This window comes from Coloeus monedula (assembly GCF_965178545.1).
Source record: "Coloeus monedula genome assembly, chromosome: 2".
Lineage (NCBI taxonomy): Eukaryota > Metazoa > Chordata > Aves > Passeriformes > Corvidae > Coloeus > Coloeus monedula.
In genome coordinates this window covers 5,090,148-5,097,658 of record NC_138782.1, presented here as the reverse complement: position 1 = coordinate 5,097,658, position 7,511 = coordinate 5,090,148, and positions in this window count along the sequence as shown.

Sequence of the window (7,511 nt, the reverse complement as noted above, 5' to 3'; positions counted from 1 at the left end):
TGGAATAATCTGCAGCCTAATCCAGCAGTGACTCCTCAAGCAAGACTCCTGCCAAATCCAACAGCTTTGCAGGAACAGGGACTGCCACAGCAGGCCCATGATCACTGTCCTACGACCTGAAAGACAAGTGCCACCCCAGGTGACAAACTGCCTAAAAGGGTCTTCTGACAGCAGCAGTGTTTGGGCCTCTGGCAACTGTCAGCCCCAGCAGCTGCCCAGTGAGCTCTGGGAATGTTCTGTACCAGATGGAGCCTGGCCTGCAAGCAGTTGTCTGAGTGGCCCATTTTCCTTGGCACCTGTAGAGAGGCATTTGGTCACCAGCAGCAGAGGGGATTCATAAATTACACTAACAGCATAGGGGATTCATAAATGCACCCTTGCCCAGGCTTATTAATCTGTACACCACCTCTTTTTGGAGCAGAGGTATTTCTGTGACCACATAAATTACCATGACGTGTAAGCAATCTTTACATTCCATTTCATAGGAATTCTGCAGCCTGGTAATAAAATCACCTTTGTTCAGCTGCCTCTTCTTTCACCTGGATTTTTCATTATGAAAAAGTTATTTTTCTGGACCAAGAATTTTGAACTCCACCTGCTTTACACTGCAGTATAGAAAACTTTTTTGATTGACTCCAATTTTCACTCAACTAATTTATCATAAAATCACCCCCCTGATTTTAGACTCTAACTGAAAATGATCTTGTTCTTAAAATTTCAGGAACAATTTGAGATCATTGTCCCAAGAATAAATAGCCTGAAATGTCTATTGGACACTACTGATGCAAGGTAAGTGCTGAGTTAAACTCAGATTATATTGCATGTAATTCTTCTTTCAAATAACTTATTTTCAACAGTCTCTGTGAAAGGGAGAGTGAGGAGAATTACAGTGGCAAAGCTATGGCACAATATAGTTATATAAATTGCATTTCTCACATCCAGTGGGGATTTCAGGAAGTTTCTTTGTACAGGTAGGTTTTTCCAGTGCCTTGCAACAACCCCCTGCAGTTGTTACGTTGTTTAAATGGTTGCCAGGAAGAAAAAAAACAGGCTGAGCATTAGTTGTCCTTGGTCCACATCATGCCCTGGTAAGTGGGAAAGGAACAGGAGATCTGGTTAAACAGTAGGTCCAGGATAAGGATTTTATACCTGTTTTGAAATACCTGGAGATGAACATTACTTTCTAAAACTTGAAAATTATTAGAGAAGACTGTCCCCATAGCAGCCTCAGAAGACTGGAATACATATCAAGGCAGAATATCCATTAATTGTTCAGATGGGGGGCAGAAATATTATTTTTCACTGCTTTTAGATGAAGACATATTTTCTTAGTGGGGGAGAGAATGGCTACACACTCTGGAAAGGTAGTGTGGACACAGCAATACATTGGAAAATATTTATTGTTTCCTGTATACCCTGCTGCTTTCATCAGAAGTTGCTTAATTCAGCACAAATTCAGATAAATAAATAAGGATATTTGCAAAGGTTGGGATTTTTGGAAGCTTTGCTTGAGAGCAACATGTAGTGGGCATCTGGATTTGTGGCTCTGCTGCAATATGTCTTTGAGATGCTTATCCAAAAACTGACTACAAGCAAGGATTTGGCTTATGACACAACAGCTTTCATTTTCTCAAACTTGCCATCTTGTCAGGTGAGCTTTAATTCTATCTGCAGGAAGCTTTAATGTATTGCAACCTTTAAAATTACAGCATCTATTCTGTGTGTTACAGAGTGCACAGCAGCTCTTCTGCCACAGGAAGTCTGTGAGCTTGGCCTGGGTTTCCATCTGCACCTTTGTTTCACTGCTGAGTTCCTGCAGCAGTCCAAGCAGGCTTCAAATGAGTTTGGCATTCCTGACGTGGGACTGTGGCACTGCCTGGAATGGAAACAGCACTCGCTGTGTTCACAGGAGCCAGGGCAGCTTTTGGATACACAATTCTTGTGCAGTCCCTGCTGAGGGCAATAGGAGATCTCCAGGTCTGCCTGACTAACGCAGTTTGATTCACTTCTTTAACACATGTGGCTTCAAGACAGGAGCTGAAAAAAGGTTATTGTTGAAACAAGAAGTCACTGATAGTAAAAGCCATTTCTAAATAATACCCATGACATATCTAACAAGTCTTAGTTGTGTGATTACGGCCTGAATTTTAGACTCCTGTATTGTGTAAGGAAGAATAACTCTTCTTCCTTCAATAGAATTATTTCTGATTTAATTAGGGAGTGCAATCACAATTACTCTGTCAATGTCAGGTTATACTGTAAATCCTGCCCTGGTACACCCATGCCCTTCTCACAACTGATAGAAGGGAACCAGAGGAAAAATGACCACAAGCAGCAACAGGTACAGGAACAGAATTTGGCCACAGCTGTTTGCACTAGATTTACTGCCTGATGAGCCTAGCCAGCTTGAGCTTGCATCATAATCTAATAAAAACCTAATAATACCTTTCCATCTAACTCAGCCACATATATCAGGCTTTGGAGGTGTCAAGCCTAAAAAGAGAATTGTACTCCTGTCTTGAAGGTATTTTTATTGCTGAGAAAAATATATTGCAAGCAACAATTCCTTACACAGCAGTTCTCTCTCTTTTCCACCTTGGAAAGAAAAAGGTAAGAAAAATAAGCCAAGCAATAAAAATTCACGTTTGATATCAGATCTGTCCAGATCTGATGCACTCAAACCTGAAAGCTTGTTCTGCTATCTCTAGTAAGATCTTTTAAATTCTGAAAAGGCTTGACATGCAGAAAATGAACAGATGCACAGCAGAGGTGGGAGATGATCTTGTGGGAGGTCTCTCTTGCCTTATGCAAAGATGAGGGTGTGGAGGCGTGCCTGCATGGTGGGGAGCTGTGTGGGGAGAGGGAGCCCCCAGCATGCACCTCTTTACAGGACTGAAGGTTACATAAGGCTTGGGAATAACTTCCTCTCCCTCCCTTTGGAACCCTGGGAGAGAGTGAAGATGCCAACACAGAGGCATTGTACCAGGAACAGGCTGCCCTGCAGACTGCACACTCATTCTTTCTGTGCCAGCTCCCCTGCTGAGCAGTCACCTCTCCAGAGGCAGCAAGCAAGCTGTTCCTCTTGCTCCCACGCAGGCATTTATGCTTCCTGGACAAGGTGTGCTCTGGTATTATCCCTGCTCCCTGGAGGTTGTGGATGCCTCTGGCTGCAGGAAGTACACTGAGCACTGTTGTACTCTGGTGCGCTTCTGTTTCGGTCTTTGGATGACAAACTCCACCTCTGGACATGCAGGCAAGGTGAAAGCAGATTTTTCAGTATTATTTAATACTACAAGATAAAGAAGAGCCACTCAGGAAGGTAGGGAAGAACTCTTGGTGCACATCAGCTTCTCTGTATAACAAGCATAAAAGCGAGAGGTGATAGTTTTTGATAATAAGATATATTTTTTAATGCTGAATGCCCTTGGTAACTTGTCTCCAAATCTTGGCAGGACTAGTTCTTCACATTTCTGGAGGACAGCAAAACTCAAAGTTAGTCAGAGATGTTCTTGAGTGTCACATTCAACTGGATGTATTATGGGGACAGTATCCTGTAAATATGATTTCCTCCTGTCATTGCATACCTACCTTTTGGTGAGTAGTCATTAAATTCACATTAAGTTGGCTCATATGAACAAGAAAGCTCTTTATGTATATTCTTTTACTATTCCAAGGAATTCTTCAGTCTTAGTTTTGAAGCACAAATATGAATATTCCAGGTCAAAAGTCAAAGTTTTATTTAAAAGCTTTTGTTCATTTTAATTGTCTATCAAAGACAGAGCCATGGTGACTTCCCAACAGCTACACTGCTGTGTATTTATTGATTTATCTATTCTAAACTAAACCATTCTCCTTAAATTTAACAAGCTTCATGGTTAATAAACCCATGTGAGAAAATGCATTGAATATGTATTTTTGCTCACATCTTGTTTACTCTCTACTACACTATTTGTTATAAACCTCTTTTAGCATTCACATAGTGAAAAGCATATTGCAACTGTTATTTGTGTTGTTTTGTTAGACACATGTATAAATTAAAATTGGAAATACCAACATTGCTATTGTCTGTGTGATGATAACCTCTTATTTTCTAGTTTTACAAACAATCCAGCCAGAACAAATGCCAAAAGTTTAGGAGGGTAGGTCTGGAAATCCAGTAGAGAACTGGAAAAAATTACGTAGATGGTGATATCAAGTGTATTTTAGGAAAATGAGTGTTGCAGTAATTTATTCTGCTCTAGGCAGTGTCATGAATCCATCATGGCACACAGTGAAAGAAAACATGTCAAGAATGCTGGAATACCTTTCCTTACCACGAGACACCCACACAAACTAATAATAGGACAACATTCAATAAAGTAGAAAATAAACCTGATAGAAACCAAGTTACAGAAAGAATTTTCCAACTTCATCCTCTTTACCACACACCTAAAATCTCTTTAACTCCCTACTTTTTCCATTAGAAAACCACACTATCAGAGGAGGCAAAATTTTAGTTCAGTTAACACAAAGACACAGAATAGTTTGAGTGGGAAGGGACCTTTTCAACCTCCTTATATAGAAAATAGTGGGAAAACACAAAGTCCTGTCTTCCTCACATCCTTCAAGAGAAACAGTGAAATTACTGAAATTACAGGAAACAATGTATTTTGGTGGTGTCCTCTGTACAGAGCAAGGGCTGGTCGCCAAGATAAATTATCATTCCAGCACGGAAATATTTGTGAGGTGAGTGTCCCAGAACAAGAGAAAGACATCTTCCCCTTCATGTAGATTCACTTGTTCTTTCCACACTGTAGCTGAACTTTACATTTTATAATCAAGATTAAAAGAAAACAAACACTTACAGACTAGAATTCTTTTTTAAAATCAAATGCTGTCTAAAACTTACCTGGGGTTCATCACTACACTTCTATCAACAGCTGTGGAAACCTAAAGTGACAGCTTGATTCCTAAATCTCTTCTGTAGGAGCAGTGGGAGTGTGGCAATTGGAAAACTGTAGCTCTCAAGGTTTGTGCAAAGCCAACAGAGCACCACACACATACAGTGTCAAAGTTGGAGCAGTACAGGTTAACAGAAGCCCACTGAAGCTAAAGGGGAGTAAACTGTGTAAGGAACAGAGTGATTGAAGTAATCCCAGAAGCAAGAGAAGGTCTGGCCCAGACACCTGTTTTCTCTAACTGGCTCTCCTTGCTTTCTCTTTTTATCCATTTCCTAATGGATGTTCCTAACCAGGTTCAAATGAGCTGTACCTTCTCCATCTTGGCAAGCCTGACCTACTTCACAGGGATTAGCAGCTCCATGACAGGTCTCCCCTGGTTTAGGAACATTCTGTTCTCTTTCAGGAATGAAACCAACTCTGCCTTGCTCCTGATCAATGTTTGCCTGACATGCAAACCTCCTCTGTGTTGAAAGTGGCTAGAAATTACTGCTAAATTAGTTACAAAGTAAGTTTTTCTTTCCTTGTTCTTTGGAATTCACAGGAACACTCCCATTTATTTGGAGCCATCATTTTACATGTTGTTCCTTCCCAGCCCCTTCATTTGCATGTTCTTTAATGACACAACTAAAATTATTCACCACCCTGTGCCACCACCAAATAAAACGTTCCTCAGCCTTCCCTTTTGCACATCAGCTCTTTGTCACATAAATGCTCTTAATTTGGCTCCACCAGATCTCAACCCTCTTTTTTCATTGGCCAATTCCTTCCCTAGAGAATCTATAGAAAGATTAGCACGTTTCCCTCAAGTTTCCCAAGTTCTTACTAGCAGCAGAAAAAAAGTCCTTTCTGTATTATCTTCTCACAAGGGAACTTCAGCCAAGTGTGTGTCTTCTCAAATAATTTCTACTGCTGTATTTTTTTTCTCTTCACTACCTATCCCAGGTCTAAACATTGCTAAACCATCCAATTTTACACTATCCATTTAGGAAGGGCAATGATAAATTAGAGAAACTTTTTTTTTCTTTTACAAACCACAAAAGGATTAGAAAGATTGTAATATAGAGACTCCGAGTTTGTGTATCACACAGAAAATATTACAAGAATCATGTGTTCTGAGAGGGTCTTACTTATTTAATCCTCAGCTGGCATTAAGTGCAAATGGCAAGATGGCTCAGAAAGTCAGGGATTCTCTGCAGTGCTGGGAAGCTGTCAGCAAAACTCTTCTTTGGTAAGGGCAGGTACTGTTGGAATACCTGGTGATGAGAGTATCACTGAGTCACTGGGAGAGGTCTCATTACTCCTGAGGAGTAAAAAAAGAGGAAAATTGCTGTCATGGTTCCATTTCTGCATAGTGAGAGTGGTGCTAGGGGCACCTTCTGCTTCTGTTACCAAATATTAACCCTGAGTCTGCTTCAGTGCCAATAAAGGGCAGACCAATACTTGGGCTGTAAGGAATGGTTTGATCAAGCCCAGAATCCCATGGGGAAATATGAGAGTGATGTAAAGGAGCCTCATTAAATAAACTGGTAAAGTGCAACAAAATTCACAGGTGGTAAATGCTACTATTTCCTCTTCTGAAGGGAAAAAAAAGTGTGAATGTTTTACCAACAGGACTTATCAGCACTGTGTTGCAGTAACTGTTAGAAAATTGTTCAGCACAAGTTACTTCCATGCCAAGATAATCTCCAGCCAAACAAGGATTTTCATAACAGACAAGATGGCAGCCCAGACCTGTCCAGTGATCTCTTATTTTTTTTTTTTTTTTACGTGGTCAATTTATCAGGCTAACTAAAGAAGTCGATTGTCTTAATTTCCATTAATTGACAGTACAATCATTCCACTCAAGGGCAGGGCTGCTGTTCAGAAGGGCCTGGACAAGCCAAAGGGATGAGGCTGACAGGAATCTCATTGAAGTCAAGGAAAACAGAGAGTTATGTGTCTGGGATGGGGTAAAGAATGCATTGAGATGGATGGGCTGCCTGCTTGAGGCAGAGAAGTGGTGCCCAGTTACAGGACAGAGGAGCAATGGCCATAAACTAAAACACAAGACGTTTCACCACAACATGAGGAAGAAATTCTTCACGTTAAGGTTGACATAGCACTGGAACAGGCAGCCTAGGGAGGTCATGGAGTATTCCTGCCCGGACAGATTCCAAACCCACCTGGACGTGTTCCTTTGTCACCTGCTCTGGGCTTGGACTGAGGTCTGCTCCAACCCGAACTATTCTGGGATTCTGTGATTCCGTGGCAGTCCCTTGGAACGGGGAACACTTGTTTTAGTGTGATCCCGCAGAACTGGTGTCTCCCAGCACCCCAGTGAAGCCATTAGCGCTTTTTAAGCAGCTCCCACAACACGGCGCCGCGAGCGCGCCTCCCAGCTATGTGCCCCAATACAAGAAAGGTCAGAAAACCTGACCGAGCGCCCTGGAGAGTGGCCGGAGCAGCTGCCCTGAGGCCCTGTTGGAGCAGGACTTCGGGTTTCGGACAGCTCAGGGCCTCCTCCCGGGCAGCTCCCGCCGTGAGGGGCGGGCGGGCGCCGGGAGCAGGTGCGGGCGGGGCCGCTGAGGGAGG